The sequence below is a fragment of the Mustelus asterias genome, unplaced genomic scaffold (assembly GCF_964213995.1).
Source record: "Mustelus asterias unplaced genomic scaffold, sMusAst1.hap1.1 HAP1_SCAFFOLD_780, whole genome shotgun sequence".
Lineage (NCBI taxonomy): Eukaryota > Metazoa > Chordata > Chondrichthyes > Carcharhiniformes > Triakidae > Mustelus > Mustelus asterias.
The window spans coordinates 45,985-69,204 of NW_027590727.1; the positions used below are offsets into that span (position 1 = coordinate 45,985).

General features: G+C 50.3%; 1 protein-coding gene across 1 annotated transcript in view; it reads left to right on the forward strand.

The window, feature by feature from the left end:
* The window catches only part of sv2a (synaptic vesicle glycoprotein 2A), a 64,372-nt gene that overhangs the window by 604 nt on the left and 40,548 nt on the right, over positions 1–23,220 (forward strand). The gene's annotated exons all lie outside the window — the stretch shown is intronic.

Sequence of the window (23,220 nt, forward strand, 5' to 3'; positions counted from 1 at the left end):
ATTAAAGCATGAAATAATCGCTGGGACCAAAGGTTCAGAGCTGTGTGCTGCCCCAAGCCCCATTCCAGGTGACCGGGTCTCAGGCCCCATTCCGTGTACCCGGGCCTCAGGCCTCATTCTGTGTGTGCGGGCCTCAGGCCCCATTCCATGTGACCATGCCGCAGGCCCCATTCCATGTGACCAGGCCCCATTGTGTGACCAGGCCCCAGGCCCCATTGTGTGACCAGGCCCCAGGCCCCATTCCATGTGCCTGGGCCTCAGGCCTCTTTCTGTGTGCGCAGGCCTCAGGCCCCATTCCGTGTGTCCAGGCCTCAGTCCCTACCCCTGTCCGTGTACACAGGCAAGAGGCCCTGCCTCATTCTGTGTACCTAGGCCTCAGGCCCTCTCCCGCCCTGTGTATCTGGGCCTCAGGCCCTGCCCCGCTCTGTGTACCTGGGCCTCAGGCCCTGTCCTGCTCTGTGTACCTGGGCCTCAGGCCATGTCCTGCTTTGTGCCCGGGCCCAGGGCCTATACCACTCTGTGTACCTGCCTCAGGTCCTGTCCCGTTCTGTGTACCTGGGCCTAAACCTTGCCCCACTCTGTGCACCTGGGCCTCAGGCCCTGTCCCGCTCTGTGTACCTGGGCCTCAGGCCCTGTCCTGCTCTGTATATCTGGGCTCAGGCCCTGCCCCACTCTGTGTACCTGGGCCCCAGGCCCTGTCCTGCTCTGTGTACCTGGGCCTCAGGCCCTGCCCCGCTCTGTGTACCTGGGCCTCAGGCCATGTCCTGCTTTGTGCCCGGGCCCAGGGCCTATACCACTCTGTGTACCTGGGCCTCAGGCCTTGTCTCGCTCTGTGTACCTGGGCCTAAGCCTTGCCCCACTCTGTGTACCTGGACCCCAGGCCCTGTCCCACTCTGTGTACCTGGGCCTCAGGCCATGTCCCACTCTGTGTACCTGGGCCTCAGGCTATGTCCTGCTTTGTGCCCGGGCCCAGGGCCTATACCACTCTTTGTACCTGGGCCTCAGGCCTTGTCCAGCTCTGTGTACCTGGGCCCCAGGCCCTGTCCCGCTCTGTGTACCTGGACCCCAGGCCCTGTCCCGTCCTGTGTACCTGGACCCCAGGCCCTGTCCCACTCTGCACCTGGGCCTCAGGCTCTGTCCCGCACTGTATACCTGGGCCTGCCCTGCTTTGTACCGGGCTCCAGGTCCCCCTCCTCCCTCTCTGGGATTCTCATTGCTCCCTAGTTGTTAAATAGAGAAACATAGAAAAACTACAGCACAAAACAGGCCCTTCGGCCCCACAAGTTGTGCCAAACACATCCCTACCTTCTAGACCTACCTATAACCATCCATCCTATTAAGCTCCATGTTCTCATCCAGGAGTCTCTTAAAAGACCCGATTGAGTTCGCCTCCACCACCACTGACGGCAGCCGATTCCACTCGCCCACCACCCTCTGTATGAAAAACTTACCCCTAACATCTCCCCTGTACCTACCCCCCAGCACCTTAAACCTGTGTCCTCTCGTAGCAGAGATTTCCACCCTGGGAAAAAGCCTCTGAGAGTCCACCCGATCTATGCTTCTCAACATCTTATATACCTCTATTAGGTCTCCTCTCATCCTTCGTCTCTCCAAGGAGAAAAGACCGAGCTCCCTCAGCCTATCCTCATAAGGCATGCCACTCAATCCAGGCAACATCCTTGTAAATCTCCTTGTTGTTTTAAAAATGATTCCTATTCACATTGACACAGATGAGCTTCAAATTATTCTGGGCAGGAAACCAGCACAGCAGCACTGATGGAGATAGTCAAATTCTCAAGGTGCTTTAGAGGCTGTTGGTGGCGCAGTTTGCAGTTATCTGTACCACAGCTCACAGTGACAGAGTAAACCAGCCCTCCAGGTGCCAGAATAATAAATAGAGGGCACACTAAACCAGAGCAACCCAATGACATCCACACCTTGTTCAGCCTCCCACTGCTCAGGGTCAAACATGATGCAGTGTTTTAGACAATCTGCTTTGGCGTCAGTTGCTGGGGTGAGGGATTCAGCTGGGAGTTGGAGAACAACTGGCGACCCAAGGACAATGGCTTCAGTCTTCCCAGTACTTAGTTGGAGGAAACTTCTCCTCATCCATTCGGGGAACCAGAGCTCCCTACTTGGTGAGTGAGGTAAAGAATGTGACAGAACAAAGATACAGACTATATGTCAGGGGAATTCTTCAAATTAGAACCAGGCCAAAGGCAAGAAGTTGGTGGAGGAAGTCAAGAGGAAAATGAGATCGGCAACGAGAGAATATGAGATCAGAACGGCAGTTAATATATAAAAAGAAACCTTCTAGCGTCATGTAAATAGTAAGCAGGTAGGAAGAGGTGAGGTGGGTCTTATTAGTTTAAGTTTATTTATTAGTGTCACAAGGCTTACATTAACACTGTAATTAAGTTATTGTGAAAATCCCCTAGTCGCCACAGTAGTCGGCGCCTATTCGGGTTACACTGATGGGAATTTAGCACGGCCAATCCACCGAACTAGCAGATCCTTGGACACTAAGGGGCAATTTAGCATGGCCAATCCACCTAACCTGCACATCTTTGGACACTAAGGGGCAATTTAGCATGGCCAATCCACCTAACCTACACATCTTTGGACACTAAGGGCAATTTAGCATGGCCAATCCAGCTAACCTGCATATCTTTGGACACTAAGGGACAATTTAGCATGGCCAATCCACCTAACCTGCACATCTTTGGACACTAAGGGACAATTTAGCATGGCCAATCCACTGAACCGACACATCTTTGGACATGAAAAGGCAATTTAGTGCAGCCAATGCACCTAACAGCACATCTTTGGTCTGTGGGAGGAAACTGGAGCACCCGGAGGAAACCCACGCAGACTCCGCACGGACAGTGACTGAAGCCAGGAATCAAACCTGGGTCCCTGGCAATGAAAGGCAGCGGTGCTAACCACTGAGAAACTGTGCCATTATTAGGGACAAAGAAATAACATAGAAACATAGAAAAACTACAGCACAAACAGGCCCTTCGGCCCACAAGTTGTGCCAAACACATCCCTACCTTCTAGACCTACCTATAACCCTCCATCCTATTACGCTCCATGTACTCATCCAGGAGTCTCTTAAAAGACCCTATTGAGTTCGACTCCACCACCACTGACAGCAGCCGATTCCACTCGCCCACCACCCTCTGTGTGAAAAACTTACCCCTAACATTTCCCCTGTACCTACCCCCCAGCACCTTAAACCTGTGTCGTCTCGTAGCAGAGATTTCCACCCTGGGAAAAAGCCTCTGAGAGTCCACCCGATCTATGCCTCTCAACATCTTATACACCTCTATTAGGTCTCCTCTCATCCTTCATCTCTCCAAGGAGAAAAGACCGAGCTCCCTCAGCCTATCCTCATAAGGCATGCCACTCAATCCAGGCAACATCCTTGTAAATCTCCTCTGCACCCTTTCAATCTTTTCCACATCCTTCCTATAGTGAGGCGACCAGAACTGAGCACAGTACTCCAAGTAAGGTCTGACGAGGGTCTTATATAGCTGCATCATTATCCCCGGACTCCTAAACTCAATCCCTCGATTGATAAAGGCCAGCACACCATACACCTTCTTAACCACCTCCTCCACCTGCGGGGCCGATTTCAGAGTCCTATGGACCCGGACCCCAAGGTCCTTCTGATCCTCTACAGTACTAAGAGTCTTTCCCTTTATATTGTACTCCTTCATCCCATTTGTCCTACCAAAATGGACCACGACGCATTTATCTGGGTTGAAGTCCATCTGCCACTTCTCCGCCCAGTCTTGCATCCTATCTATGTCCCTCTGTAACTTCTGACATCCCTCCAGACTATCCACGACCCCACCAACCCTCGTGTCATCAGCAAACTTACCAACCCATCCCTCCGCTTCCTCATCCAGGTCATTTATGAAAATGACAAACAGCAAGGGTCCCAGAAGAGATCCCTGGGGCACACCACTGGTGACCGACCTCCATTTAGAAAAAGACCCATCTATACCCGCTCTCTGCCTCCTTTGGGCAAGCCAGTACTGGATCCACCGGGCAGCAGTCCCTTGGATCCCATGCCCTCTCACTTCTTCTAGAAGCCTTGCATGGGGGACCTTATCGAACACCTTGCTAAAATCCATATAAACCACCTCTACCGCCTTCCCTTCGTCAATGTGTTTAGTCACATTTTCGAAGAACTCCACCAGGCTCGTCAGGCACGATCTGCCCTTGACAAAGCCATGCTGAGTATTCTTGAGCATACTAAACCTCTCTAAATGCTCATATATCCTGTCCCTCAGGATCTTCTCCATCAGTTTACCAACTCACTGGTCGGTAATTACCTGGGCTATCCCTATTCCCCTTCTTGAAAATAGGAACCACATCCGCAATCCTCCAATCCTCCGGCACCTCTCCCGTCTCCATCGACGACGCAAAGGTCATCGCCAGAGGCTCTGCAATCTCCTCCCTCGCCTCCCACAGTAACCTGGGGTACATCCCATCCGGACCCAGTGACTTATCTATCTTGATGCCATTCAAAGATTCCAGCACAACCTCTTTCTTAAAGTCCACATACTCAATCTTTTCAGTCCACCGCAAGCCCGCAGTACATCCACCCAGGTCCTTCTCCTCTGTGAAAACCGAGGCAAAATACTCATTGAGCACCTCTGCCATTTCTACTGGTTCCGTACAGACTTTCCCACCTTCACCTTTTATCGGCCCTATGCCTTCACGTCTCATCCTTTTACTCTTCACATATTTATAGAACGCCTTAGGGTTCTCCCTAATCCTACCTGCCAAGGCCTTCTCGTGACCCCTTCTGGCTCTCCTAATTTCCTTCTTTAGTCCCTTCCTACAAGCCGTATACTCTTCTAAATCCCTATCTTCGCCAAGCTCTCTGAGCCTTTTGTACGCTTTCCTTTTCTTCTCGACTAGGTCCCGCACAGCTTTCGTGCACCACGGTTCCTTTAACCGACCAACACCTCCCTGTCTGCTCGGAACGTTGTCCTGTAGAACTCGAGACAGACATTCCTTGAAAAACTGCCACCTCTCTTCAGTACATTTCCCCGAGAATACCTCCTTCCAATTTACTCCTCCAATTTGCTGTCTAATAAGAACATAAGAAATAGGAGCAGGAGTAGGCCATCTAGCCCCTCGAGCCTGCCCCGCCATTCAATAAGATCATGGCTGATCTGACGTGGATCAGTACCACTTACCCGCCTGATCCCCATAACCCTTAATTCCCTTACCGCTCAGGAATCCGTCCATCCGCGCTTTAAACATATTCAGCGAGGTAGCCTCCACCACCTCAGTGGGCAGAGAATTCCAGAGATTCACCACCCTCTGGGAGAAGAAGTTCCTCCTCAACTCTGTCTTAAACCGACCCCCCTTTATTTTGAGGCTGTGTCCTCTAGTTTTAACTTCCTTACTAAGTGGAAAGAATCTCTCCGCCTCCACCCTATCCAGCCCCCGCATTATCTTATAAGTCTCCATAAGATCCCCCCTCATCCTTCTAAACTCCAACGAGTACAAACCCAATCTCCTCAGCCTCTCCTCATAATCCAAACCCCTCATCTCCGGTATCAACCTGGTGAACCTTCTCTGCACTCCCTCCAATGCCAATATATCCTTCCTCATATAAGGGGACCAATACTGCACACAGTATTCCAGCTGCGGCCTCACCAATGCCCTGTACAGGTGCATCAAGACATCCCTGCTTTTATATTCTATCCCCCTCGCAATATAGGCCAACATCCCATTTGCCTTCTTGATCACCTGTTGTACCTGCAGACTGGGCTTTTGCGTCTCATGCACAAGGACCCCCAGGTCCCTTTGCACGGTAGCATGTTTTAATTTGTTTCCATTGAGATAGTAATCCCATTTGTTATTATTTCCTCCAAAGTGTATAACCTCGCATTTATCAACGTTATACTCCATTTGCCATATCCTCTCCCACTCACTCAGCCTGTCCAAATCTCTCTGCAGATCTTCTCCGTCCTCCACACGATTCACTTTTCCACTTATCTTTGTGTCGTCTGCAAACTTCGTTACCCTACACTCCGTCCCCTCCTCCAGATCATCGATATAAATGGTAAACAGTTGCGGCCCGAGTACCGATCCCTGCGGCACTGTCTTCCTATTTCCCCTTACTCCATATAAACACTTTCCTAGCTTGCCTGATCCTCTCTTTTTCCAATGCAAACCTAAAGGAGATAGAGTTATGATCGCTATCCCCAAGATGCTCTCCCACCGAGAGATCTGACACCTGTCCAGGTTCATTGATCAGTATCAGATCAAGTACAGCCTCTCCTCTTGTAGGCTTGTCCACATGCTGTGTCAGGAAACCCTCCTGAACACACCTAACGAACTCTTCCCCATCCAATCCCCTTACTCTAGGGATATTCCAATCTATGTTTGGGAAATTAAAGTCTCCCATCACAACAACTCTGCTATTACTGCATCTCTCCAGGATTTGTTTCCCTATCTGCTCCTCCACCTCCCTGTCACTATTGGGCGGCCTATAGAAAACTCCCAGCAAAGTGACCGGCCTCTTCCCACTCCGAACTTCCACCCACAGAGACTCGGTGGACAATCCCTCCACAGCATACACCTTCTCTACAGCTGTGACACTATCCCTGATCAGCAGTGCCACTCCACCCCCTCTCTTGCCTCCCTCCCTGTCCTTCCTGAAACATCTGAATCCCAGCACCTGGAGTATCCAGTCCTGTCCCTGAGACATCCAAGTCTCCGTAATGGCCACCACACCATACTTCCAGGCATCGATCCACGCTCTGAGCTCATCCCCTTTATTCACTATACTCCTGGCATTAAAGTAAACACATCTCAATCCTTTGGTCTGACCTCTCCCCTTCTCTATTCCCTGTCCATCCTCCCTCTTGCACCGCCTATAACCCTTCTCTGTTTGCGAGCTACCTTCCTCACTCTAACATAAGCTTAGAGCCGCAGGGCAAGGCTAGAATGCTAAATTAATCATCTCTACCATTGAGTAAGGGAGAGAAAACTGACAAAATATCAATAGAAACAGAGATACAGAAGTAGTGGATGGGTGAAAATTGATAGGCAGGAGGTACTGGAACGGCTGGTTGTCCTTGGAGAAGATAATTCACCCGGTTTGGATGGCTTGCATCCCAGTTGCTGAAGGAGATTGGGGTGGAGAGAATGGAAGGGCTGGTCATCATCCTCCACTCTTCCCCAGATCCTCAAAAGGTGCCGGGGAGATGGGAGAGTGACAAACTCAACACCCTCATTCAAGGAAGAGTGTCAGGACATTCCTCACAACTACAGGTCAGTTCGTTTAGCATCAGCGCTGGGTAAGGTTCGAGAAACAAGAATCAGAGGTAAAGGACCAACAGACAGGTAAGAGGTTTGGGTTAATTAAGGAGAAGCCAGGATGGATTGGGAAAAGATGGAATATTTTTGATTAATGTAATTCAATTTTTAGAAGAACTTACAGACCAAAAGACGAGCTGGTAAGGGTGCATCGGCCGTGCTAATTTCTCCCACAGTGTGCCCGAACAGGCGCCGCAGTGTGGCGACGAGGGGATTTTCACTGTACCTTCATTGCAGTGTTAATGTCAGCCTTACTTGTGACACGAGCAATAAATAAACATTAAGAAATTCAAGGTGGATGAAGAAAATGCAATCAATGTCGATATCAATTTCAATGTGTGGGGATAGTAGATAGTGGTGTTCCTCAGTGTGTGGGGACAGTAGATAGTGGTGTTCCTCAGTGTGTGGGGATAGTGGATAGTGGTGTTCCTCAGTGTGTGGGGGATAGTAGATAGTGGTGTTCTTCAGTGTGTGGGGGATAGTAGATAGTGGTGTTCCTCAGTGTGTGGGGACAGTAGATAGTGGTGTTCCTCAGTGTGTGGGGATAGTAGATAGTGGTGTTCCTCAGTGTGTGGGGGACAGTAGATAGTGGTGTTCTTCAGTGTGTGGGGACAGTAGATAGTGGTGTTCCTCAGTGTGTGGGGATAGTAGATAGTGGTGTTCCTCAGTGTGTGGGGGACAGTAGATAGTGGTGTTCTTCAGTGTGTGGGGGACAGTAGATAGTGGTGTTCCTCAGTGTGTGGGGATAGTAGATAGTGGTGTTCCTCAGTGTGTGGGGACAGTAGATAGTGGTGTTCTTCAGTGTGTGGGGATAGTAGATAGTGGTGTTCCTCAGTGTGTGGGGATAGTAGATAGTGGTGTTCCTCAGTGTGTGGGGGACAGTAGATAGTGGTGTTCTTCAGTGTGTGGGGATAGTAGATAGTGGTGTTCCTCAGTGTGTGGGGATAGTAGATAGTGGTGTTCCTCAGTGTGTGGGGATAGTAGATAGTGGTGTTCTTCAGTGTGTGGGGGACAGTAGATAGTGGTGTTTCTCAGTGTGTGGGGATAGTAGATAGTGGTGTTCCTCAGTGTGTGGGGATAGTAGATAGTGGTGTTCTTCAGTGTGTGGGGATAGTAGATAGTGGTGTTCCTCAGTGTGTGGGGATAGTAGATAGTGGTGTTCCTCAGTGTGTGGGGATAGTAGATAGTGGTGTTCTTCAGTGTGTGGGGGACAGTAGATAGTGGTGTTCCTCAGTGTGTGGGGACAGTAGATAGTGGTGTTCTTCAGTGTGTGGGGGACAGTAGATAGTGGTGTTTCTCAGTGTGGGGGATAGTAGATAGTGGTGTTCCTCAGTGTGTGGGGACAGTAGATAGTGGTGTTCTTCAGTGTGTGGGGATAGTAGATAGTGGTGTTCCTCAGTGTGTGGGGATAGTAGATAGTGGTGTTCCTCAGTGTGTGGGGATAGTAGATAGTGGTGTTCCTCAGTGTGGGGATAGTAGATAGTGGTGTTCCTCAGTGTGGGGACAGTAGATAGTGGTGTTCTTCAGTGTGTGGGGATAGTAGATAGTGGTGTTCCTCAGTGTGTGGGGATAGTAGATAGTGGTGTTCCTCAGTGTGGGGACAGTAGATAGTGGTGTTCCTCAGTGTGGGGATAGTAGATAGTGGTGTTCCTCAGTGTGTGGGGATAGTAGATAGTGGTGTTCCTCAGTGTGTGGGGATAGTAGATAGTGGTGTTCCTCAGTGTGTGGGGACAGTAGATAGTGGTGTTCCTCAGTGTGTGGGGACAGTAGATAGTGGTGTTCCTCAGTGTGTGGGGACAGTAGATAGTGGTGTTCCTCAGTGTGTGGGGATAGTAGATAGTGGTGTTCCTCAGTGTGTGGGGATAGTAGATAGTGGTGTTCCTCAGTGTGTGGGGATAGTAGATAGTGGTGTTCCTCAGTGTGGGGGATAGTAGATAGTGGTGTTCCTCAGTGTGTGGGGACAGTAGATAGTGGTGTTCCTCAGTGTGTGGGGGATAGTAGATAGTGGTGTTCCTCAGTGTGTGGGGACAGTAGATAGTGGTGTTCCTCAGTGTGTGGGGACAGTAGATAGTGGTGTTCCTCAGTGTGTGGGATAGTAGATAGTGGTGTTCCTCAGTGTGTGGGGGATAGTGGATAGTGGTGTTCCTCAGTGTGTGGGGATAGTAGATAGTGGTGTTCCTCAGTGTGTGGGGGATAGTAGATAGTGGTGTTCCTCAGTGTGTGAGGATAGTAGATAGTGGTGTTCCTCAGTGTGTGGGGACAGTAGATAGTGGTGTTCCTCAGTGTGTGGGGGATAGTAGATAGTGGTGTTCCTCAGTGTGTGGGGACAGTAGATAGTGGTGTTCCTCAGTGTGGGGATAGTAGATAGTGGTGTTCCTCAGTGTGGGGATAGTAGATAGTGGTGTTCCTCAGTGTGTGGGGGATAGTAGATAGTGGTGTTCCTCAGTGTGGGGATAGTAGATAGTGGTGTTCCTCAGTGTGGGGATAGTAGATAGTGGTGTTCCTCAGTGTGTGGGGATAGTAGATAGTGGTGTTCCTCAGTGTGTGGGGGATAGTAGATAGTGGTGTTCCTCAGTGTGGGGATAGTAGATAGTGGTGTTCCTCAGTGTGGGGACAGTAGATAGTGGTGTTCCTCAGTGTGGGGATAGTAGATAGTGGTGTTCCTCAGTGTGTGGGGATAGTAGATAGTGGTGTTCCTCAGTGTGGGGATAGTAGATAGTGGTGTTCCTCAGTGTGGGGACAGTAGATAGTGGTGTTCCTCAGTGTGGGATAGTAGATAGTGGTGTTCCTCAGTGTGTGGGGATAGTAGATAGTGGTGTTCCTCAGTGTGGGGACAGTAGATAGTGGTGTTCCTCAGTGTGTGGGGGATAGTAGATAGTGGTGTTCCTCAGTGTGGGGATAGTAGATAGTGGTGTTCCTCAGTGTGGGGACAGTAGATAGTGGTGTTCCTCAGTGTGGGGACAGTAGATAGTGGTGTTCCTCAGTGTGGGGATAGTAGATAGTGGTGTTCCTCAGTGTGTGGGGACAGTAGATAGTGGTGTTCCTCAGTGTGGGGATAGTAGATAGTGGTGTTCCTCAGTGTGTGGGGACAGTAGATAGTGGTGTTCCTCAGTGTGGGGACAGTAGATAGTGGTGTTCCTCAGTGTGTGGGGGATAGTGGATAGTGGTGTTCCTCAGTGTGTGGGGATAGTAGATAGTGGTGTTCCTCAGTGTGTGGGGGATAGTAGATAGTGGTGTTCCTCAGTGTGTGAGGATAGTAGATAGTGGTGTTCCTCAGTGTGTGGGGACAGTAGATAGTGGTGTTCCTCAGTGTGTGGGGACAGTAGATAGTGGTGTTCCTCAGTGTGTGGGGATAGTAGATAGTGGTGTTCCTCAGTGTGGGGGACAGTAGATAGTGGTGTTCCTCAGTGTGTGGGGATAGTAGATAGTGGTGTTCCTCAGTGTGTGGGGATAGTAGATAGTGGTGTTCCTCAGTGTGTGGGGATAGTAGATAGTGGTGTTCCTCAGTGTGTGGGGATAGTAGATAGTGGTGTTCCTCAGTGTGTGGGGAGAGTAGATAGTGGTGTTCCTCAGTGTGTGGGGATAGTAGATAGTGGTGTTCCTCAGTGTGTGGGGATAGTAGATAGTGGTGTTCCTCAGTGTGTGGGGATAGTAGATAGTGGTGTTCCTCAGTGTGTGGGGATAGTAGATAGTGGTGTTCCTCAGTGTGTGGGGATAGTAGATAGTGGTGTTCCTCAGTGTGTGGGGATAGTAGATAGTGGTGTTCCTCAGTGTGTGGGGATAGTAGATAGTGGTGTTCCTCAGTGTGTGGGGATAGTAGATAGTGGTGTTCCTCAGTGTGTGGGGGATAGTAGATAGTGGTGTTCCTCAGTGTGTGGGGATAGTAGATAGTGGTGTTCCTCAGTGTGTGGGGGATAGTAGATAGTGGTGTTCCTCAGTGTGTGGGATAGTAGATAGTGGTGTTCCTCAGTGTGTGGGGATAGTAGATAGTGGTGTTCCTCAGTGTGTGGGGATAGTAGATAGTGGTGTTCCTCAGTGTGGGGGGATAGTAGAGAGTGGTGTTCCTCAGTGTGGGGACAGTAGATAGTGGTGTTCCTCAGTGTGTGGGGACAGTAGATAGTGGTGTTCCTCAGTGTGTGGGGATAGTAGATAGTGGTGTTCCTCAGTGTGTGGGGATAGTAGATAGTGGTGTTCCTCAGTGTGTGGGGACAGTAGATAGTGGTGTTCCTCAGTGTGTGGGGATAGTAGATAGTGGTGTTCCTCAGTGTGTGGGGACAGTAGATAGTGGTGTTCCTCAGTGTGTGGGATAGTAGATAGTGGTGTTCCTCAGTGTGGGGGATAGTAGATAGTGGTGTTCCTCAGTGTGTGGGGATAGTAGATAGTGGTGTTCCTCAGTGTGTGGGGACAGTAGATAGTGGTGTTCCTCAGTGTGTGGGATAGTAGATAGTGGTGTTCCTCAGTGTGTGGGGACAGTAGATAGTGGTGTTCCTCAGTGTGTGGGGACAGTACATAGTGGTGTTCCTCAGTGTGTGGGGATAGTACATAGTGGTGTTCCTCAGTGTGTGGGGATAGTAGATAGTGGTGTTCCTCAGTGTATGGGGACAGTAGATAGTGGTGTTCCTCAGTGTGTGGGGATAGTAGATAGTGGTGTTCCTCAGTGTGTGGGGATAGTAGATAGTGGTGTTCCTCAGTGTGTGGGGATAGTAGATAGTGGTGTTCCTCAGTGTGTGGGGATAGTAGATAGTGGTGTTCCTCAGTGTGTGGGGGATAGTAGATAGTGGTGTTCCTCAGTGTGTGGGGACAGTAGATAGTGGTGTTCCTCAGTGTGTGGGGACAGTAGATAGTGGTGTTCCTCAGTGTGTGGGGACAGTAGATAGTGGTGTTCCTCAGTGTGTGGGGACAGTAGATAGTGGTGTTCCTCAGTGTGTGGGGACAGTAGATAGTGGTGTTCCTCAGCGTGTGGGGGATAGTAGATAGTGGTGTTCCTCAGTGTGTGGGGACAGTAGATAGTGGTGTTCCTCAGTGTGTGGGGATAGTAGATAGTGGTGTTCCTCAGTGTGTGGGGATAGTAGATAGTGGTGTTCCTCAGTGTGTGGGGGATAGTAGATAGTGGTGTTCCTCAGTGTGTGGGGATAGTAGATAGTGGTGTTCCTCAGTGTGTGGGGATAGTAGATAGTGGTGTTCCTCAGTGTGTGGGGGACAGTAGATAGTGGTGTTCCTCAGTGTGTGGGGGATAGTAGATAGTGGTGTTCCTCAGTGTGTGGGGATAGTAGATAGTGGTGTTCCTCAGTGTGTGGGGATAGTAGATAGTGGTGTTCCTCAGTGTGTGGGGATAGTAGATAGTGGTGTTCCTCAGTGTGTGGGGACAGTAGATAGTGGTGTTCCTCAGTGTGTGGGATAGTAGATAGTGGTGTTCCTCAGTGTGTGGGATAGTAGATAGTGGTGTTCCTCAGTGTGTGGGGATAGTAGATAGTGGTGTTCCTCAGTGTGTGGGGATAGTAGATAGTGGTGTTCCTCAGTGTGTGGGGACAGTAGATAGTGGTGTTCCTCAGTGTGTGGGATAGTAGATAGTGGTGTTCCTCAGTGTGGGGATAGTAGATAGTGGTGTTCCTCAGTGTGTGGGGACAGTAGATAGTGGTGTTCCTCAGTGTGGGGATAGTAGATAGTGGTGTTCCTCAGTGTGTGGGGACAGTAGATAGTGGTGTTCCTCAGTGTGGGGACAGTAGATAGTGGTGTTCCTCAGTGTGTGGGGATAGTAGATAGTGGTGTTCCTCAGTGTGTGGGGACAGTAGATAGTGGTGTTCCTCAGTGTGGGGACAGTAGATAGTGGTGTTCCTCAGTGTGTGGGGACAGTAGATAGTGGTGTTCCTCAGTGTGGGGATAGTAGATAGTGGTGTTCCTCAGTGTGTGGGGACAGTAGATAGTGGTGTTCCTCAGTGTGGGGACAGTAGATAGTGGTGTTCCTCAGTGTGTGGGGGATAGTGGATAGTGGTGTTCCTCAGTGTGTGGGGATAGTAGATAGTGGTGTTCCTCAGTGTGTGGGGGATAGTAGATAGTGGTGTTCCTCAGTGTGTGAGGATAGTAGATAGTGGTGTTCCTCAGTGTGTGGGGACAGTAGATAGTGGTGTTCCTCAGTGTGTGGGGACAGTAGATAGTGGTGTTCCTCAGTGTGTGGGGATAGTAGATAGTGGTGTTCCTCAGTGTGGGGGACAGTAGATAGTGGTGTTCCTCAGTGTGTGGGGATAGTAGATAGTGGTGTTCCTCAGTGTGTGGGGATAGTAGATAGTGGTGTTCCTCAGTGTGTGGGGATAGTAGATAGTGGTGTTCCTCAGTGTGTGGGGATAGTAGATAGTGGTGTTCCTCAGTGTGTGGGGAGAGTAGATAGTGGTGTTCCTCAGTGTGTGGGGATAGTAGATAGTGGTGTTCCTCAGTGTGTGGGGATAGTAGATAGTGGTGTTCCTCAGTGTGTGGGGATAGTAGATAGTGGTGTTCCTCAGTGTGTGGGGATAGTAGATAGTGGTGTTCCTCAGTGTGTGGGGATAGTAGATAGTGGTGTTCCTCAGTGTGTGGGGATAGTAGATAGTGGTGTTCCTCAGTGTGTGGGGATAGTAGATAGTGGTGTTCCTCAGTGTGTGGGGATAGTAGATAGTGGTGTTCCTCAGTGTGTGGGGGATAGTAGATAGTGGTGTTCCTCAGTGTGTGGGATAGTAGATAGTGGTGTTCCTCAGTGTGTGGGGATAGTAGATAGTGGTGTTCCTCAGTGTGTGGGGATAGTAGATAGTGGTGTTCCTCAGTGTGGGGGGATAGTAGAGAGTGGTGTTCCTCAGTGTGGGGACAGTAGATAGTGGTGTTCCTCAGTGTGTGGGGACAGTAGATAGTGGTGTTCCTCAGTGTGTGGGGATAGTAGATAGTGGTGTTCCTCAGTGTGTGGGGATAGTAGATAGTGGTGTTCCTCAGTGTGTGGGGACAGTAGATAGTGGTGTTCCTCAGTGTGTGGGGATAGTAGATAGTGGTGTTCCTCAGTGTGTGGGGATAGTAGATAGTGGTGTTCCTCAGTGTGTGGGGACAGTAGATAGTGGTGTTCCTCAGTGTGTGGGATAGTAGATAGTGGTGTTCCTCAGTGTGGGGGATAGTAGATAGTGGTGTTCCTCAGTGTGTGGGGACAGTAGATAGTGGTGTTCCTCAGTGTGTGGGGATAGTAGATAGTGGTGTTCCTCAGTGTGTGGGGATAGTAGATAGTGGTGTTCCTCAGTGTGTGGGGACAGTAGATAGTGGTGTTCCTCAGTGTGTGGGATAGTAGATAGTGGTGTTCCTCAGTGTGTGGGGACAGTAGATAGTGGTGTTCCTCAGTGTGTGGGGACAGTACATAGTGGTGTTCCTCAGTGTGTGGGGATAGTACATAGTGGTGTTCCTCAGTGTGTGGGGATAGTAGATAGTGGTGTTCCTCAGTGTGTGGGGATAGTAGATAGTGGTGTTCCTCAGTGTGTGGGGATAGTAGATAGTGGTGTTCCTCAGTGTGTGGGGATAGTAGATAGTGGTGTTCCTCAGTGTGTGGGGATAGTAGATAGTGGTGTTCCTCAGTGTGTGGGGATAGTAGATAGTGGTGTTCCTCAGTGTGTGGGGACAGTAGATAGTGGTGTTCCTCAGCGTGTGGGGGATAGTAGATAGTGGTGTTCCTCAGTGTGTGGGGACAGTAGATAGTGGTGTTCCTCAGTGTGTGGGGATAGTAGATAGTGGTGTTCCTCAGTGTGTGGGGATAGTAGATAGTGGTGTTCCTCAGTGTGTGGGGGATAGTAGATAGTGGTGTTCCTCAGTGTGTGGGGATAGTAGATAGTGGTGTTCCTCAGTGTGTGGGGATAGTAGATAGTGGTGTTCCTCAGTGTGTGGGGGACAGTAGATAGTGGTGTTCCTCAGTGTGTGGGGGATAGTAGATAGTGGTGTTCCTCAGTGTGTGGGGATAGTAGATAGTGGTGTTCCTCAGTGTGTGGGGATAGTAGATAGTGGTGTTCCTCAGTGTGTGGGGATAGTAGATAGTGGTGTTCCTCAGTGTGTGGGGACAGTAGATAGTGGTGTTCCTCAGTGTGTGGGATAGTAGATAGTGGTGTTCCTCAGTGTGTGGGATAGTAGATAGTGGTGTTCCTCAGTGTGTGGGGATAGTAGATAGTGGTGTTCCTCAGTGTGTGGGGACAGTAGATAGTGGTGTTCCTCAGTGTGGGGGACAGTAGATAGTGGTGTTCCTCAGTGTGTGGGGACAGTAGATAGTGGTGTTCCTCAGTGTGTGGGATAGTAGATAGTGGTGTTCCTCAGTGTGGGGGATAGTAGATAGTGGTGTTCCTCAGTGTGTGGGGATAGTAGATAGTGGTGTTCCTCAGTGTGTGGGGACAGTAGATAGTGGTGTTCCTCAGTGTGTGGGATAGTAGATAGTGGTGTTCCTCAGTGTGTGGGGACAGTAGATAGTGGTGTTCCTCAGTGTGTGGGGACAGTACATAGTGGTGTTCCTCAGTGTGTGGGGATAGTAGATAGTGGTGTTCCTCAGTGTGTGGGGGATAGTAGATAGTGGTGTTCCTCAGTGTATGGGGACAGTAGATAGTGGTGTTCCTCAGTGTGTGGGGATAGTAGATAGTGGTGTTCCTCAGTGTGTGGGGATAGTAGATAGTGGTGTTCCTCAGTGTGTGGGGATAGTAGATAGTGGTGTTCCTCAGTGTGTGGGGATAGTAGATAGTGGTGTTCCTCAGTGTGTGGGGATAGTAGATAGTGGTGTTCCTCAGTGTGTGGGGACAGTAGATAGTGGTGTTCCTCAGTGTGTGGGGATAGTAGATAGTGGTGTTCCTCAGTGTGTGGGGATAGTAGATAGTGGTGTTCCTCAGTGTGTGGGGATAGTAGATAGTGGTGTTCCTCAGTGTGTGGGGATAGTAGATAGTGGTGTTCCTCAGTGTGGGGATAGTAGATAGTGGTGTTCCTCAGTGTGGGGATAGTAGATAGTGGTGTTCCTCAGTGTGTGGGGATAGTAGATAGTGGTGTTCCTCAGTGTGTGGGGATAGTAGATAGTGGTGTTCCTCAGTGTGGGGATAGTAGATAGTGGTGTTCCTCAGTGTGTGGGGATAGTAGATAGTGGTGTTCCTCAGTGTGTGGGGACAGTAGATAGTGGTGTTCCTCAGCGTGTGGGGGATAGTAGATAGTGGTGTTCCTCAGTGTGTGGGGACAGTAGATAGTGGTGTTCCTCAGTGTGTGGGGATAGTAGATAGTGGTGTTCCTCAGTGTGTGGGGATAGTAGATAGTGGTGTTCCTCAGTGTGTGGGGGATAGTAGATAGTGGTGTTCCTCAGTGTGTGGGGATAGTAGATAGTGGTGTTCCTCAGTGTGTGGGGATAGTAGATAGTGGTGTTCCTCAGTGTGTGGGGGACAGTAGATAGTGGTGTTCCTCAGTGTGTGGGGGACAGTAGATAGTGGTGTTCCTCAGTGTGTGGGGGATAGTAGATAGTGGTGTTCCTCAGTGTGTGGGGACAGTAGATAGTGGTGTTCCTCAGTGTGTGGGGGATAGTAGATAGTGGTGTTCCTCAGTGTGTGGGGACAGTCGATAGTGGTGTTCCTCAGTGTGGGGATAGTAGATAGTGGTGTTCCTCAGTGTGTGGGGATAGTAGATAGTGGTGTTCCTCAGTGTGTGGGGACAGTAGATAGTGGTGTTCCTCAGTGTGTGGGGGATAGTAGATAGTGGTGTTCCTCAGTGTGGGGACAGTAGATAGTGGTGTTCCTCAGTGTGTGGGGACAGTAGATAGTGGTGTTCCTCAGTGTGTGGGGACAGTAGATAGTGGTGTTCCTCAGTGTGTGGGGATAGTAGATAGTGGTGTTCCTCAGTGTGGGGACAGTATATAGTGGTGTTCCTCAGTGTGTGGGGACAGTAGATAGTGGTGTTCCTCAGTGTGTGGGGATAGTAGATAGTGGTGTTCCTCAGTGTGTGGGGGATAGTAGATAGTGGTGTTCCTCAGTGTGTGGGGACAGTAGATAGTGGTGTTCCTCAGTGTGTGGGGACAGTAGATAGTGGTGTTCCTCAGTGTGTGGGGGATAGTAGATAGTGGTGTTCCTCAGTGTGGGGACAGTAGATAGTGGTGTTCCTCAGTGTGTGGGGACAGTAGATAGTGGTGTTCCTCAGTGTGTGGGGACAGTAGATAGTGGTGTTCCTCAGTGTGTGGGGGATAGTAGATAGTGGTGTTCCTCAGTGTGTGGGGATAGTAGATAGTGGTGTTCCTCAGTGTGTGGGGGATAGTAGATAGTGGTGTTCCTCAGTGTGTTGGGATAGTAGATAGTGGTGTTCCTCAGTGTGTGGGGACAGTAGATAGTGGTGTTCTTCAGTGTGTGGGGACAGTAGATAGTGGTGTTCCTCAGTGTGTGGGGATAGTAGATAGTGGTGTTCCTCAGTGTGTGGGGACAGTAGATAGTGGTGTTCCTCAGTGTGTGGGGACAGTAGATAGTGGTGTTCCTCAGTGTGTGGGGACAGTAGATAGTGGTGTTCCTCAGTGTGGGGATAGTAGATAGTGGTGTTCCTCAGTGTGGGGACAGTAGATAGTGGTGTTCCTCAGTGTGTGGGGACAGTAGATAGTGGTGTTCCTCAGTGTGGGGATAGTAGATAGTGGTGTTCCTCAGTGTGTGGGGACAGTAGATAGTGGTGTTCCTCAGTGTGTGGGGATAGTAGATAGTGGTGTTCCTCAGTGTGTGGGGGACAGTAGATAGTGGTGTTCCTCAGTGTGGGGACAGTAGATAGTGGTGTTCCTCAGTGTGTGGGGGATAGTAGATAGTGGTGTTCCTCAGTGTGTGGGGGATAGTAGATAGTGGTGTTCCTCAGTGTGTGGGGGATAGTAGATAGTGGTGTTCCTCAGTGTGGGGACAGTAGATAGTGGTGTTCCTCAGTGTGTGGGGGATAGTAGATAGTGGTGTTCCTCAGTGTGTGGGGACAGTAGATAGTGGTGTTCCTCAGTGTGTGGGGGATAGTAGATAGTGGTGTTCCTCAGTGTGGGGATAGTAGATAGTGGTGTTCCTCAGTGTGTGGGGACAGTAGATAGTGGTGTTCCTCAGTGTGTGGGGACAGTAGATAGTGGTGTTCCTCAGTGTGGGGATAGTAGATAGTGGTGTTCCTCAGTGTGGGGATAGTAGATAGTGGTGTACCTCAGTGTGTGGGGGATAGTAGATAGTGGTGTTCCTCAGTGTGGGGATAGTAGATAGTGGTGTTCCTCAGTGTGGGGATAGTAGATAGTGGTGTTCCTCAGTGTGGGGACAGTAGATAGTGGTGTTCCTCAGTGTGGGGATAGTAGATAGTGGTGTTCCTCAGTGTGTGGGGATAGTAGATAGTGGTGTTCCTCAGTGTGGGGACAGTAGATAGTGGTGTTCCTCAGTGTGTGGGGGATAGTAGATAGTGGTGTTCCTCAGTGTGGGGACAGTAGATAGTGGTGTTCCTCAGTGTGGGGGACAGTAGATAGTGGTGTTCCTCAGTGTGTGTGGGATAGTAGATAGTGGTGTTCCTCAGTGTGTGGGGATAGTAGATAGTGGTGTTCCTCAGTGTGTGGGGGATAGTAGAGAGTGGTGTTCCTCAGTGTGTGGGGGATAGTAGATAGTGGTGTTCCTCAGTGTGTGGGGATAGTAGATAGTGGTGTTCCTCAGTGTGTGGGGATAGTAGATAGTGGTGTTCCTCAGTGTGTGGGGATAGTAGATAGTGGTGTTCCTCAGTGTGTGGGGACAGTAGAGAGTGGTGTTCCTCAGTGTGGGGACAGTAGAGAGTGGTGTTCCTCAGTGTGGGGACAGTAGATAGTGGTGTTCCTCAGTGTGTGGGGACAGTAGAGAGTGGTGTTCCTCAGTGTGGGGACAGTAGATAGTGGTGTTCCTCAGTGTGGGGACAGTAGATAGTGGTGTTCCTCAGTGTGTGGGGATAGTAGATAGTGGTGTTCCTCAGTGTGTGGGGATAGTAGATAGTGGTGTTCCTCAGTGTGTGGGGATAGTAGATAGTGGTGTTCCTCAGTGTGTGGGGATAGTAGATAGTGGTGTTCCTCAGTGTGGGGACAGTAGATAGTGGTGTTCCTCAGTGTGGGATAGTAGATAGTGGTGTTCCTCAGTGTGTGGGGACAGTAGAGAGTGGTGTTCCTCAGTGTGTGGGGATAGTAGATAGTGGTGTTCCTCAGTGTGTGGGGGATAGTAGATAGTGGTGTTCCTCAGTGTGGGATAGTAGATAGTGGTGTTCCTCAGTGTGTGGGGATAGTAGATAGTGGTGTTCCTCAGTGTGGGATAGTAGATAGTGGTGTTCCTCAGTGTGTGGGGGATAGTGGATAGTGGTGTTCCTCAGTGTGTGGGGATAGTAGATAGTGGTGTTCCTCAGTGTGTGGGGGATAGTAGATAGTGGTGTTCCTCAGTGTGTGGGGGATAGTAGATAGTGGTGTTCCTCAGTGTGTGGGGGATAGTAGATAGTGGTGTTCCTCAGTGTGTGGGGACAGTAGATAGTGGTGTTCCTCAGTGTGTGGGGGATAGTAGATAGTGGTGTTCCTCAGTGTGTGGGGACAGTAGATAGTGGTGTTCCTCAGTGTGTGGGGGATAGTAGATAGTGGTGTTCCTCAGTGTGTGGGGATAGTAGATAGTGGTGTTCCTCAGTGTGGGATAGTAGATAGTGGTGTTCCTCAGTGTGTGGGGGATAGTAGATAGTGGTGTTCCTCAGGGGCAGTGCTGGGATCGCAGCTGCTTTTGATTTTGGAATTCAGAGTAAAATTTTCCAATTTGCCAGTGATCCCAAACTTGAAGTTGTGGCAGTGAGGATGATTCTATTTGACTCCAGCATGATATGGATGGTTATTAATTATTAATCACTTTAGACAAATGGATAGTACATGATAAACATCGCAGGGCAGGCAATGCCTCATGACTGCATGTCGGGGCTCCTGGATTCCAGTGTGACTCCGTGCCGGTGTGACCCAGGGCCGGTGCGACCCAGGGCCGGTGCGACCCAGGGCCGGTGCGACCCCGGGCCGGTGCGACCCAGGGCCGGTGCGACCCAGGGCCGGTGTGACCCAGGGCCGGTGCGACCCAGGGCCGGTGTGACCCAGGGCCGGTGCGACCCAGGGCCGGTGCGACCCAGGGCCGGTGCGACCCAGGGCCGGTGCGACCCCGGGCCGCTGCGACCCCAGGCCAGTGCGACCCAGGGCCGGTGCGACCCAGGGCCGGTGTGACCCAGGGCCGGTGTGACCCAGGGCCAGTGCCACCCAGAGCCAGTGCGACCCAGGGCCCTTGCGACCCAGGGCTGGTGCGACCCCAGGCCGGTGCGACCCCAGGCCAGTGCGACCCAGAGCCAGTGCGACCCAGGGCCCTTGCGACCCAGGGCCCTTGCGACCCAGGGCCGGTGCGACCCCGGGCCGGTGCGACCCAGAGCCAGTGCGACTCCGGGCCAGTGGGTCTGTAGTAAATATCTGCAGTTGGAGCAGCTTTGGCTCAGAGTCGCTGAGCTGGAGACACTGTGGTGCAGTAAGGAAGGGGAAAATTAGCTGGATATTTTGTACCAGGGGCCTGTAGGATAGGGTCTTGTGATCCGGTCAGTGGTCAGGGAAGACGTTGTCCAGTAAATGGTTAAAGGTGATGTTAATCGGACAATGACGTTAATGATGATGTGAGCATGACATCAGATCAGGTGGCCAAGGGATCCTGAAGGAGTAGGTCACAGAACAGTCTGTGTGAAGACAGTCATGGTTCTCACCACTCGGTCTTGGTTGTAAAATAGATGGAAACAAATAGTTTAGTTCAGCCCATGTCCACCTGAAGGCAACAAGAAGCAAAGGACAATGATCCAAAGCAAGTGTGACTGTAAGTGAGGCAGGTATGGAGGCCCAGAAGGTGGTGGGACCTCAGCCTTTGTCCGACAGCTCTGGAGGGTCTTCCAGTCTGTTTGGATGAAAGCAGAGGCTGCAGGTGGATAACCACACTGACCATGGTGGGAATGTCGAAGCAGCCATTCAGCCCCTTGAGCCTGCTCCGCCATTCAATAAGATCATGGCTGATCTGGTGTGGTCTGAAGTCCACTTTGTTGTCTACCCCATAACCCTCGACTCCCTTGTCGATCATAACGGTAAAAAGAAGGTATTCAGCCATAGAGTCATAGAGGTTTACAGCATGGAAACAGGCCCTTCAGCCCAACATGTCCATGCCGCCCTTTTTTTTAAACCCCTAAGCTAATCCCAATTGCCCGCGTTTGGCCCATATCCCTCTATACCCGTAACTGTCTAAACGCTTTTTAAAAGACAAAATTGTACCCGCCTCTACTACTGCCTCTGGCAGCTCGTTCCAGACACTCCGCCCTGTGAAACAAATACCCCTCTGGACCCTTTTGTATCTCTCCCCTCTCACCTTAAACCTATGCCCTCTAGTTTTAGACTCCCCTACCTTTGAGAAAAGATATTGACTATCTAGCTGATCTGTGCCCCTCATTATTTTATAGACCTCTATAAGATCACCTCTCAGCCTCCTACGCTCCAGAGAAAAAAGTCCCAGTCTATCCAGCCTCTCCTTATAACCCAAACCATCAAGTCCCAGTAACATCCTGGTAAATCTCTTCTGCACTCTTTCTAGTTTAATAATATCCTTTCTATAATAGGGTGACCAGAATTGTACACAGTATTCCAAGTGTGGCCTTACCAATGTCTTGTACAACTTCAACAAGACGTCCCAACTCAATGTTCTGACCAATGAAACCAAGCATGCCGAATGCCTTCAAGCCGTGGGAGGTATTAGGAATTTAGTGGTATTTGGGGACAGTAGTGTCAGGGGGATAGACACAGTTCTCTGCAGCCAGGAGCGGGAGTCCAGGTGGCTATGTTGCCTGACTGGTGCCAGGATTCGGGACATGTGATCTGGGCTGGAGAGGAACTCGCAGTGGGAAGGAAAGGACCCAGTGTTCGTGGTCCACGTAGGTACCAATGAAATAGGTAGAGCTAAGAAACAGGATTTGCCGAGGAACGTGAGCAGCTAGGGGCTAAATTAAAAAGCAGAACCTCAAAGGTAATAATCTCTGCATCACTACCTGAGCCAAGAGCAAATGGCATAGGGTAAATCAGATTAGAAAGTTAAATGTAGGGCACAAAGTCTGGGTGTGGGATGTCGTTTTCGTGTCATGGGGCATTGGTACCAGTATTGAGAAAGTGGGAGCTGTACCAATGGGACAGTCTTCACCTGAATCTTTTCTTTCTTTATTCTTTCATGGGTTGTGGGTGTCACTGGTAAAGTCAGCATTTGTTGCCCATCCATAATTGGTCTTGGACTGAGTAGTTTTTTGGGCCATTTCAGAGCGCAGTTAAGAGTCAACCATATTATAGAATCATAGTAAAGTATATTTATTAGTCACAAGTAAGACTTATGTTAACACTGCAATGAAGTTACTGTGAAAATCCCCTAGTCGCCACACTCCGGCGCCTGTTCGGGTACACGGAGAGAATTTAGCACGGCCAATGCACCCTAACCAGCACATCTTTCGGACTGTGGGAGGAAACCGGAGCACCCGGAGGAAACCCACGCAGACACGGGGAGAACGTGCAGACTCCGCACAGACAGTGACCCAAGCCGGGAATCAAACCCGGGTCCCTGCCGCTGTGAGGCAGCAGTGCTAACCACTGTTGTACCATGCCACTGGGCTACCGTGCCCCTTCAGTGCAAAAGGAGGCCATTCGGTCCATTGAGTCTGCACTGACTCTTCGACAAAGCATCCTACCCAGGTTCGATCCCTGTAACCCCACGTATTTATCTCGCTAATCTCCCAACCCACACATCCTGGGATATTAAGGGGCAATTTAACATGGTCAATCCTCTTAACCTACACATCTTTGGGCTGTGGATCTGGTGCTGGGTATAGGCC